General features: G+C 48.4%; 1 pseudogene; it reads left to right on the top strand.

Annotated features, from left to right (window-relative positions):
• The first annotated feature begins 3,644 nt into the window (after window positions 1-3,644).
• Window positions 3,645-7,557, top strand: LOC148590431 (ATPase family AAA domain-containing protein 2-like; annotated as a pseudogene).
• Window positions 7,558-11,186: the final 3,629 nt, after the last annotated feature.

Raw genomic sequence — 11,186 nt, 5'->3', positions numbered from 1 at the left:
TTCCAAACACCTTCCTCACCCCGCCGCCCCATTTCATGACCTCGCTGCCATTTCATGTCCCCGCCGCTCTGCGCAGGGGCAGATGCTCCTGAAGTTGTCTTCATGTGAAAATCTTTTATTCTGAGGAGAAAACAGGAGCTAAAAATGTTTTCATATCTGAAAGCCTGTTGTCATCTCGGGACTCACTGATTTAGAAAGAAAATGCATGGGTGCATCACAGGGTAAATGAATAGAAGAAATGACTTGCTGGGAGGCTGCTTGAACACTGGCTCGTGTTGCCAGGAAAGACTGTGGTGGGGTCTCAGTCCCTGGATATCTGAGAATGGTTGAGGTCGGAAGGGACCTCTAGGGATCGTCTAGTCCAACCCCGCTGCTCAAGCAGGGTCTAAGCTGACAGGACCCGGCCCCGGTGACCTGGGCAGGGGGCTCCAGCCCTGTTTAATACTTGCCTTGTGTCCTTTTTTTTTTTTTTTTTTCAATAGAGAGAGGAAAGCAAAATGGTGTTTTCCCCACTAAGGGCAACTTTTGCATTGGCGGTGTGCGGAAGATCTCGCTGTCAAGAACTGAATGTCCAAAAGGAGACAGAGGAGTCCTAAAACTTTATTCGAATAAAGGGAGGGTCCACCGGGCATATCCCTGTGGGGTCTCTCCAATTGCTGGGGGACGCAGCCCCCGTTTTATCCTAATTTCCCGACCGAGGGACGCCCTCTCCTTTTCCCCCTTGGCCAAGGTACTCAGAAGTTACAGCCTTCCCGGCCGCCTACACCGAACTCCGGCCTCCCGCCATCTGTTCTCACCTGAGCTCACCAACTCCTTTGTCCCCCCTGCTGAAGAATGTGGGGGAATTGCCCTATTTCCCTCCTTTGTAAAGGCCCCATCTCCTTGCAGATGGCTCTTTTTGTCCTTTGGGGCTCATGGCTCCACTCAGTCTCCCCTCCCTTTGTCCTGCTCTTCAGCCAAACTGTGGAGAAACCCCCTTATTGATGAATACAGAAACTTGAGCATTCCGCTCAATCCCTCCTCTTTTTCTTTTCTTTTTTTTTTCCTCCCTCCTTTGGACAATATTTGTTTTTACAAACCAGGTTATTAACTAACAACCTGTGTTCAGTATGTCTAGTATCCATGAGTAGTCTTCATATTCTCCTGGACTCCCACAGACCCAGCAACCCAGAGTTTATTTTCCAGACCCACTCCCCGCCAGCGGTACAGATCTACGGAGAGTTAGCCGGGGCTTTCCAGACAACAAGGCCACCCCTTAGCCACTGGGTCTAACATTTTAGAAAAATAAGCTATTGGTATTTTCTCATGCCTCCATGTTTTTGCACTAAAATTCCCTTGCCATGGCTCTGTTCTCCTTCTCATGTCCATACCACAACATTGGGGCTGTTTTGGGTTAAACCCCCAGCCAAAATATGCCCCAAATATATGTAATAAACCCTTTTTGGGCCAAGAAATTGAGTAACTTCACAGCAGTTTCCTTCACCACCCTCTCTTGTTCACCTGATAGGGGCAAGTCATACTGCAATAACCTGGCTTCTGGGGGTGGGATAAATTCCTTCAGTATTTTCTGCAAGGCTTGTCCAAATAGGACCGGTGCCTTGGTGTATCCTTGCAGGAGGACTGTACATGTCAATTGGTGTTTTATCATTTTCCTGGAACTGTCCACACTTCTGAGTTCACTTCAGCCTAGCTTTATCAGACGCTTTGCACAAAGTTACAGTAGTGCTAACTTCTTTATCATCCCCCACAATATCAATTGACATTCCCAATCCAGCCATCAACTCCAACCCCTCAGCAGATTGCCTCTCTCTTTTGTTACATAGATTCCTCTAGATGTTGCCCTTAACCGTATTGACACACATTCTTTCTCGATGAGACCCTTCTCAGTACCATGAGATACTGGCACAAACCCTGACAAAGACTAGGATCGTCGTCCGACCCTACAGGGGGCCACCTAAATCCCCCTGGTAACTTATATTCTGGCCAAACAAAACAACAATATTTTATCATTAGTTCCTTAATTATTTCTAGGGGAATGCGTAAGTTATCCCAAACCCTCAAAAGTCTTCCCAAGGGACTATATAGGTATAAGTCGAGGTGGTCATACCTTTTTCCCAACACCCTCTTTTGGCTTCCCTTTGCTGCCTTCCCTGGCTGTCCATATCGGGGTCGTCACCCCTTTTGTTCCCCAGTCCCACAGTCCTCACCAGTGAGATTTCAATGGTCCTTTCCGTCAGACCTAGCCCTTTCCGTCAGGCTTAGCGCTACCCGGAGGTCCTTTCCGTCAGACCTAGCCCTTTCTGTCAGACCTAGTCCTTTCCCTTCCGTCAGACCTAGCCCTTTCCGTTGGACCCCTTGAGGACCCCCTCCCAGTCCTACCTGCGGATCCCCCTGATCCGCTTCTCGTCTGTCTCCGGACAGTCTCGGGAACCCAATCAGTCGTCCGGTGCAGGCTGCCGTCGAAGGGAGTCGATCACCAAAAGCTTTGGTGAGGCGCGCCGTCGACTCCAATCGCCGTCTGCTGTTCCCGGAAGGTGGAAGGATCCCGGACGAGCCCCCAGTTGTGCGGAAAATCTCGCTGTCAAGAACTGAATGTCCAAAAAGGAGACAGAGGAGTCCTAAAACTTTATTCGAATAAAGGGAGAGTCCACCGGGCATATCCCTGTGGGGTCTCTCAAATTGCTGGGGGACGCAGCCCCCCTTTTATCCTAATTTCCCGACCGAGGGACGCCCTCTCCTTTTCCCCATTGGCCAAGGTACTCAGAAGTTACAGCCTTCCCGGCCGCCTACACCGAACTCCGGCCTCCCGCCATCTGTTCTCACCTGAGCTCACCAACTCCTTTGTCCCCCTTGCTGAAGAATGTGGGGGAATTGCCCTATTTCCCTCCTTTGTAAAGGCCCCCATCTCCTTGCAGATGGCTCTTTTTGTCCCACTCGCTCATGGCTCCACTCAGTCTCCCCTCCCTTTGTCCTGCTCTTCAGCCAAACTGTGGAGAAACCTCCTTATTGATGAATACAGAAACTTGAGCATTCCGCTCAGCGGTGTGGAATAGCACTGTTTCTGGGTATGGGGCAGGCCGCATAGTGCTGGCCCATCCCATTTACAACCCGTCTCCGCGGGTGCTCAAGGCCGGAGCTCTCCATACCGGGAAGCTGCAGCCATCCCATGGCTATTCCAGGGAACTGCGAAGGACCCGGGACACCGAGCGCAGGGGCGGTGCCTTTAAGGGGTGGTTCTGGGAGAGCCCCGCCTCCCAGCAAAAAAGGGCAGGGTCGGGGCCCCCCTCAGCCAATCAGGCGCCGGCAAAGCAGGCGGCCCCAATTTGGAGGCGCGCTAAGCTGTGAGTGTGGCGCTGCGCTGTGTCCCTCCGCCCGCGGGCCGGGACTAGCGGCCGCGGAGAAAAGAGTCCGCGAGGGGAGGCGGCGCTCGGCGGGGGCAGGCGGGAGCCGCGCGGCGGGGAGCGGCGGGGAGCGGCGGGGGCGGCGGGGAGCGGCGGGCAGGAGGCGGCGGGAGGCGGCGGGGCCGCGAGTGGAGCGGAGCGGGGCACGGCGCGGCGGAGGGATCCGTGGGGAGGGCCGCGGCTGCGGCGGTGCGGAGAGCACCGCACCAGAACTCGCGGTGTCGCCGCGTGTTGCCCTGCGCCATGGCGATGCCGCCGTCCCGCCGGGCAGGGACGGCAGTGACCAGTTTACCCCGCTGCGCGGTGGCCCTCGCGCCCGGGCCCGCCGCCGCTGCGGATGGCGCCAGGGATGCGGCTGCAGCGGAGGAACCAGAGCCGAGAGCGCAGGAGCAGGGGGTGAGCGCGGCGGGAGGGCGCAGGCGGCTGCAGGAGGGCGGCCCGGAGCGCGGGAAGGGGCCGGCAGCAGCCCCAGGGCAACCCCTCGCCCCCCGCCTCCAGCTGTGGGACCCCTGGGACAGGGCCGCCCGCAAGGGAAACCTGTGACACAGTCCAGGGAAATGTGTAGAGTTACCCCCTTGGGTGCTTTTAAAACAAAGCAGTGTTTAGAAATCATCTTTACTTTGTGCTTAATTATGTCGGTCATTTGCATAGCACAAAATGGTTAATGTTATTTTTTTTTTTAAACAGCCTAAGGGCAAAACCTTGGAAATCACCAGCTTGCATGGTTCTCAAGGGGGTTACATATCCGTGCTGTCTACATCCCAGTGTTGTTACCACTTGTAAGCGAACAATTTCAGGTGGAAAAGATCATTGTATTTTAATGCATCTTTCAAAATCTGCCAGCCCCCCGTGTTCCTCACAGGCGAGGCTCTTCCCACTGGGATGTTCCGCATCGCCGTGGTGACGGAGGGCCCCAACGGATCCAGATGCAAACCGTGCTCTTCCGCGGAGCCCTGCCCTGGAGCCCTGCGTGTCTGCCCATTAATTTTCAGAAAGACAACTTAAAGGGGATTGACACGGATCCAGTGAACATGAGTGCAACTGTGGCTGGCATCAGCGCAGTGCAGATAGATAGTGCGGTAAGTGATTTAAGTTGTTGTGTTAGAGGGATTTTTCCAGGGTTTCTGATGGAACCTTTTGTAGGCTGCAGCTTTCTTTAATGTGTGAAATTATTCTGTTGAATTGATCTTTAGGTGCGATTTGATGGGGTGGGTGGTCTTTCCGACCACATTGTGGCCCTAAAAGAGATGGTGCTTTTTCCAATGCTTTACCCAAAAGTCTTTGAGAAACTCCAAATTCAGCCGCCAAGGTAACACAGCTTTACAAAATGCTAATTCCGCTGTTTTGGGGAGGATATTACACTGAGGCATCAATATATTTGTTTGTGCTTCAAACATTTGGGCATTTTTTTTGGTAGTGAAAATAATTTATTTAAAATGTATAAAATCTTGAGCATGTGCAGGTTCAAAATGTAAGCAAAGGCCTTGGCATGATCAAAGACCTGGTGTATGGTACTTGAAAAAGGGAGTATATTAGACAACTCGAAATGAAGAACAAACTAGTGTTATAAAACTTGGAGCCCCAGAAGTTGGCTCTTGTTTGTCTCCCTTCTGCCGTGATCCCTTGTGGTGCCTGGGGGCCGTTTTGGACGTGTCCTGCTGGACACTGCACTCTCTCCAGAGCAGAGCGGGGGTCTGAGTTTGTTAATGCCCTTGGTTAATTTTGCTTATTGGCATGTGACATCCCTTAGAAACACAAAACTTCCTCCTGTTGTGACTGTTCTCACAATTTGGCTGTTACTGCAGTTCTGGATATAAAGTGTGTTGGTTCAGAGGAGGGGGTTGATCATCTTAGGGATGGGGCTTCAAATGGGCGTTTTTGATAATTTTGTCCTATGTGAATCTCTCTTTATTACAGAGGCTGCTTATTCTACGGCCCTCCAGGGACTGGAAAGACCCTGGTTGCCTGGGCCCTTACCAACGAGTGCAGCCAAGGTGGCAGGAAAATATCCTTTTTCATGAGAAAAGGTGCTGACTGCCTCAGTAAGTGGGCAGGGGAGTCGGAGCGCCAACTTCGTTTGCTCTTTGAGCAGGTAAGGTTGCAGTGTGCTCTGGCAGAGCTGGGGCTGTAATTTTTTGTGATGAAGATTTTTTGGAGGAAGACTTGCTCTTTTTTTACTTTTATTTATTTATTTATTCTGTCCATTTCTAAGACTGAAATGGGAACACTGGTGTTCTCTTTCCCAGTGCGTCTCTACTTTGGATTGGAGAGTTGAAATGTTGGAGATGTGTTGGGGAAGATTTAAAAAAACAAACGAACAAACCCCCAAAATCCTCAAACCACAATTTTTTTCCCCACCAAAACCACAGAGGAGGTTGCACAAGATAATGGCTCAGGTTCAGAGGGAAACAGATGCAGGCTGAGAACACGTCACTCCATCAGCTCAGTTGTTAGAGATCTCTGTTGCTCTAAAAATCTGCTCCAGGGATGTTGCAACCACAGCGCATTTCACGCGTTTCCTCGTAGGGTAGCACCGTTTTACTCACGTCATATTCCTGCATCCCTGTTCTATTCCAGGCCCATAAATTTCGTCCTTCCATCATTTTCTACACATAATGTGCTTTATCTTTGTGGAAAGAAGACCAAAACCTGTTTATATATGAAATATTATCCTGCAAACCTGTAGCTCAATTATAATAAATTTCATGTGAGTTTAAGCAATAGTTTAAAAGCATTCACTAAGCTTGATATCAGCATAACATTTAAGTGACCTTCTCTATTTTTGAGAGCCTTAAAATGAGCCCTCTCGCTCATCAGCATCTTAATGAGCAAAAGCTTGTCCTTTCTCAGGGATCACTAGAGAAAATAATGCATAACTGAACAAAATTTACTAACCCAGTGCAGCAAAATAGTTTTTTTTTTTTTTTTTTTTCCCTGCTAGCTCAGTTGTATCAACACTGCTGGCCCTTATGGATGGGTTGGATACCAGAGGAGGAGTCGTCGTCATTGGAGCCACCAACAGGCTGGATTGGATAGATCCTGCGCGACGCAGAGCCGGGCGCTTTGAGCGAGAATTCCTTTTCAAACTGCCAGATAAAGAGGTAGGAACTTGTATTCAATCCTGGTGCTCATCCAGCAAATCTTTCTTGCTGACAAAGCCGTGTCACAACACGGTGTCGTGGAGCAGGTAAGCGGGAATGCAGCCCTGTGCAGCTCACACACAGGAGCAATATCCTGAGAGACGGTCCTGGTGTGGAGGGTGGACACGGTACGAAAGAAGAGGGACAAGCCCTAGGGAACTCCATTGTCCCAAATAAAAATGAGTAGGTTTAAAAGTAGCTTTTCACTAAAATCACTGTTTCTAAGCAATGAAAGAATAGGTATATAACAACCCAAAGTATTTAAAAAAAGGAAAATTCCACGTGAAGCTGATTTTTTTTTCTGGCTTTTGCTAGTTAGCCAGAATCTCGACTATTGTTAGGTTTTTGTTTGTTTGTTTTAATTAGCACTTTTGGGGAAAAGGATAAAGTGGAGTATGACTGGAAGCAAGTAAAAATGCACCAAGCAGTGTATTTAACGAAACAGTGTATTTTCCATAAGCATTTGCCTCCTGTTTCCATTGAGCTTCTGGATCGGTGATACTAGCTTGAATCACAGTTGCTCTTTGTAGCAATTGCAGCAATTGGAACCAGTGCTAGGACTATTTTGCTTGAATGAACTGACAGAAGAGCAAACTAGTGAGTCTGTCGTCATGATACCTTGTTACATTTGAGATAAGTTTTCTTTGAGGAAAACCTTTTCTTTGCAGTTTTCTAATGTTTCTTTCCCCAAATCAATAGGTCTCCCACTTGTCAAAACTTAACTTTTATAGAAGCTTTACTTGCCTTTTGGCCTTAGGTCTGCAGAAAGAGTTTAATGGAACAAACAGAAATATTAAGCTTTGAAAAGAAGGGAGTGAATTCACTACACTTTAACAGATTAAAGCAAGTGATTATTTTAATGTGAGGGGTTCTGCCTCTGCCTTTTGACTCAAGACAAACTATAATGCACACACTTTGTTTCTAGGCTAGAAAAGAGATTTTCAAGATTCACACACGAAACTGGACCCCTGCACCACGTGACACGTTCCTTGATGAGCTGGCTGAAAAAGCTGCTGGTAAGTTCAAAAATGAAGCGAGTTCCTGCATGTGACTGAGTCTGCAGGAGTTTCAGCTCGTGGCGCACGGCAGGGAGGAACCAGGCTCTTGCACCTCGCTGCACAACTAGCCAGGGAGCCAGCTGCGTGTCCTCAAAGCCATCAGAGTGAGACACTTCCATCCACTTATTGCTTTACTTTCTGTCTCTCCAAACAGCGAGTGGCTTTTGGGGCAACTACCTCGGGAGAAAAGTTTTGCTTAGAAGGTTCAGGAGAAAAGCCTGGCTGGTTTGTAAGCATGCAGGGTGGCTAACAAAACCTCTGTAGTGCAGCAACACTTTTCACATTTCCTATTAGACTGTTTTTAACCTGTTTTTTAAAAAGATTTTTTCATGGCTATGGAAAGAATTGTACCAGTTTTACAGAGGTCTGCGGCTTTGCCCGGACAGGCATTATCACCCATTTTTAAACCACTGCTTAATAAGACTTTTCAGAGAATTTTACGAGTCCTGCAGAGAGTATTTCCCCACGCAGAACTTGTCCTAAAGAAGGACCAGCAGCAAGACAGGACCATAACATGTACAGCTGGTTAAAACTACTTGTTGTTTTAGCTGTCATCATTTCACCTCATATGAATTGAAGCATTTGTGGATCACACTGTGCAATGTGTGAGATCACATGCATCACATTTCCTGGCAACATCCTGCTAGCTTTTCTACCTGGAGAGTTGCTAGGTTCATTTTTATTGGTAGAGCAGGCAGAAAGCCACAACAAATGCAAGCAGAGATGCTAGGTGATCCATAATTACTTCCCCTCTCTGTTCTCCGCTTCTACCTTCTCCTCCCTGAGTGATCTTGGAGGATCTTTATACAGAAGATGTGTTGATCTACACACCCTGGCTTAGGAGTCTTGAGACAAAGGCCAGTTGGTGGCCATCACATTCACTTAATTCCATCATTGAAACATTTAATTTTGCTTAGACACAAGGCAGCACTGAGAACGTTTGTCTCGGTTGTTTTGTGAGTCAAGGGACTCGCTTCCACTTCAGCAGGAAACCTCAAAGGTGGGGGATGTCATCACTCTGTCAGTGCATCCTGTGGTCGTCCATTCCCTGAGCTTAAATTCTAGAGCTTTTCCTCAAAGAAGATATTTGCCATCCTGACCTAAAGAAATCTAGCCTTTGATCACCAGGAAGATAACATTTTTGTTATTATTATTATTTTTCAGATCATTATTAAGCTTAATTTAAAAAAATCCTCTTTTTGGCGTAGTGATCTTGTACCTGAAATGTCTTTCCTTCTCATGCCATAGATACAGGTGTTGTTTATTGAAGATTATGGAGAAGTTTTTGATATCCTGTTGCCTACTAAGGAAAAGAGAAGAAGCTTTTTTGAGGACTTAATTTTAAGTCAAGCTGCTAAACCTCCTGCATCTAGAAAGAAAGCAGGTGAGCCTATTCTATAGATAAAAATTTGCTAACTGTATGTTAACAGCCTTACAGTGCTGGCAACTACAATCCTGCTGCATCTCCCCCGCTTGCTTCTCTTTTCCTTCCTTTTCCCTTCTTTTTCGCCCTGGCCTATTGCGCGTATGAGAATAAAACTTAAAAGCTTTTTTCACACTTGACCCAGGTTGTGTTTTAATCTCGCTCTTGGGATTGTATCGAAACTTCCCCTGACACCGCGGCTTCCATCTCTGCAGACACACGCACTCCCTCGCCCCCACGTTAGCCGTCCCACTGCTTTTCCCACCAGCCCGACCCTGGGTCCGCGCTCCCCCCCAACACAACACCACTTTACTAGGTTGGGATGTATTTTTTCCGCCAAAATGCCGCGGCGGGGGCCCTCGTCCCCTGGCGGGGCCTCGTCAGCTTTCCTTATCCTCGTACTTTTGGCTGTTTTTCGGCCTTTTTTGGCCATCTTTCGCGGCCGCTTCTCGGCTCGCGGCTGCGCTGGCGGCGCCTCATGGCGGAAGGGCACTGCGCGTGCGCGGGGGCGGGGACTGCGGCTCCTGCCCACTGCGCACGCGGCCTCTCGGTAGCCGCGGGCGGGGCGGGGGAGGGAGGGAGTCCTCCCGGGGTGGGGGGGCGTACGCGCATGCGCAGTGCGCCCCTCCCCTCCATGCCGGGGCGGGGCGGATCGCGCGGCACCGGGAGGCGGTTGCCCGTCCCCCGCGGTCGCCATGGACACAGCGGAGCCGGTTGCGCAACGGCCTTTACTCTCGCCCTGGAAACACGGGCGGGAAGAGCGGGACCGGGAGGGATTTGGGGTGGATAGACAAAGTAAAATAATAATAATAAAAAGAAGAAATAATAACAATAAGAAGTAATAATAATAAGAGGAAATAATAATAATAAGAGGAAATAATAATAAGAAATAATATTAATGTTAATATTAATATTAATAATAATAATCCCCAGTGGCCGCTGGGGCTGATTTTTGGGCCTGAGCTGGCTGGGAAAGAACACACGACACTTAAGCTGCGACACAGGTTTGGTGTGGGTGGTCTTTCTGAGCACGTTGCAATATTAAAAGAGATGGTGATTTTTCCGCTGCTTTATCCGGAAGTCTTTGAGAAATTCAAAATTCAGCCCCCAAGGTAACACACCTTTACAAAACTCTCATTCAGCTGTCTAGGGGAGGATATTATTTTTCAGATCATTATTAAGCTTAATTTTAAAAAATCTTGTTTTTGGCGTAGTGATCTTGTGCCTGAAATGTCTTTCCTTCTCATGCTGTAGATACAGGTGTTGTTTATTGAAGATTATGGAAATGCTTTTGATATCCCATTGCCTACTAAGGAAGAGAGAAGCAACTTTTTTGAGGACTTAAATCAAGCTGCTAAACCTCCTGCATCTAGAAAGAAAGCAGGTGAGCCTATTCTATAGATAAAAATTTGCTAACTGTATGTTAACAGCCTTACAGTATTTGTTTTGGTAGTGGGTTTCCTATCAGTAACTCTGTGTGTGCTCCTATTTGAGTGCTGCGGATGGAATAAACTTTTCTGGTTCCCTTAAGCTCGGCAGGCCCTGGAAGTGCTGCCGGTGGCACCGCCGCCTGAACCTCGGGAACCACCACGGGGAGAAACGCAAGGGGCAGAGGAGCAGGAGGAGGAGGCCCTTGGTGCACTTAGCGTTTTCTTAAGGGATGTTACTCTCAGACTTGCTGCTGACGGACGTTTCAAGGTCCTCACAAACCCTGTTGATGCAGATGAGGTAAACTGCTCTGTGTCTGTAATACTGTACTGTCTGGGTGTATTTTTAAGTGCCCAGTGTTGGTGTGCTCTAGCGAAAGGCTTATCTTTAGCACTGCACTAAAAGGATTTCTTTTTGAGGAGCAAAAAGTGTTTTGTATTTTGTTTTGCTGACTCCCTGAGGCTCTTCAATGTCCTTTTTTTGAGTAGTCACTGAAAGCCCTGGTTTCCTCCTAGAAAGTCAGAGCAGCTACCACCACAGTTTGCCTGGGTAAGACTTTGATATGTAGGTATGCTACAACTCTGAAATAAACAGTCAGCTTTCTTTGGGGCTGTTGGAATAAAGCCTAAAGCTCTCGCCACGTGTTTGTTGGCTGTCAGTGGTTCCTCTGGGAACAGGAGAACAGCAGATGTTTGAAAAAAAATTCAAGATTCCACCTGCCATTTTGTCTCTGGCT

The sequence above is a fragment of the Tinamus guttatus genome, unplaced genomic scaffold (genome assembly GCF_059628265.1).
Source record: "Tinamus guttatus ecotype Peru unplaced genomic scaffold, ASM5962826v1 Tinamus_guttatus_pri_ptg001359l, whole genome shotgun sequence".
Taxonomy (NCBI): Eukaryota; Metazoa; Chordata; class Aves; order Tinamiformes; family Tinamidae; genus Tinamus; species Tinamus guttatus.
This window is presented reverse-complemented; position numbering and strand designations above follow the sequence as displayed.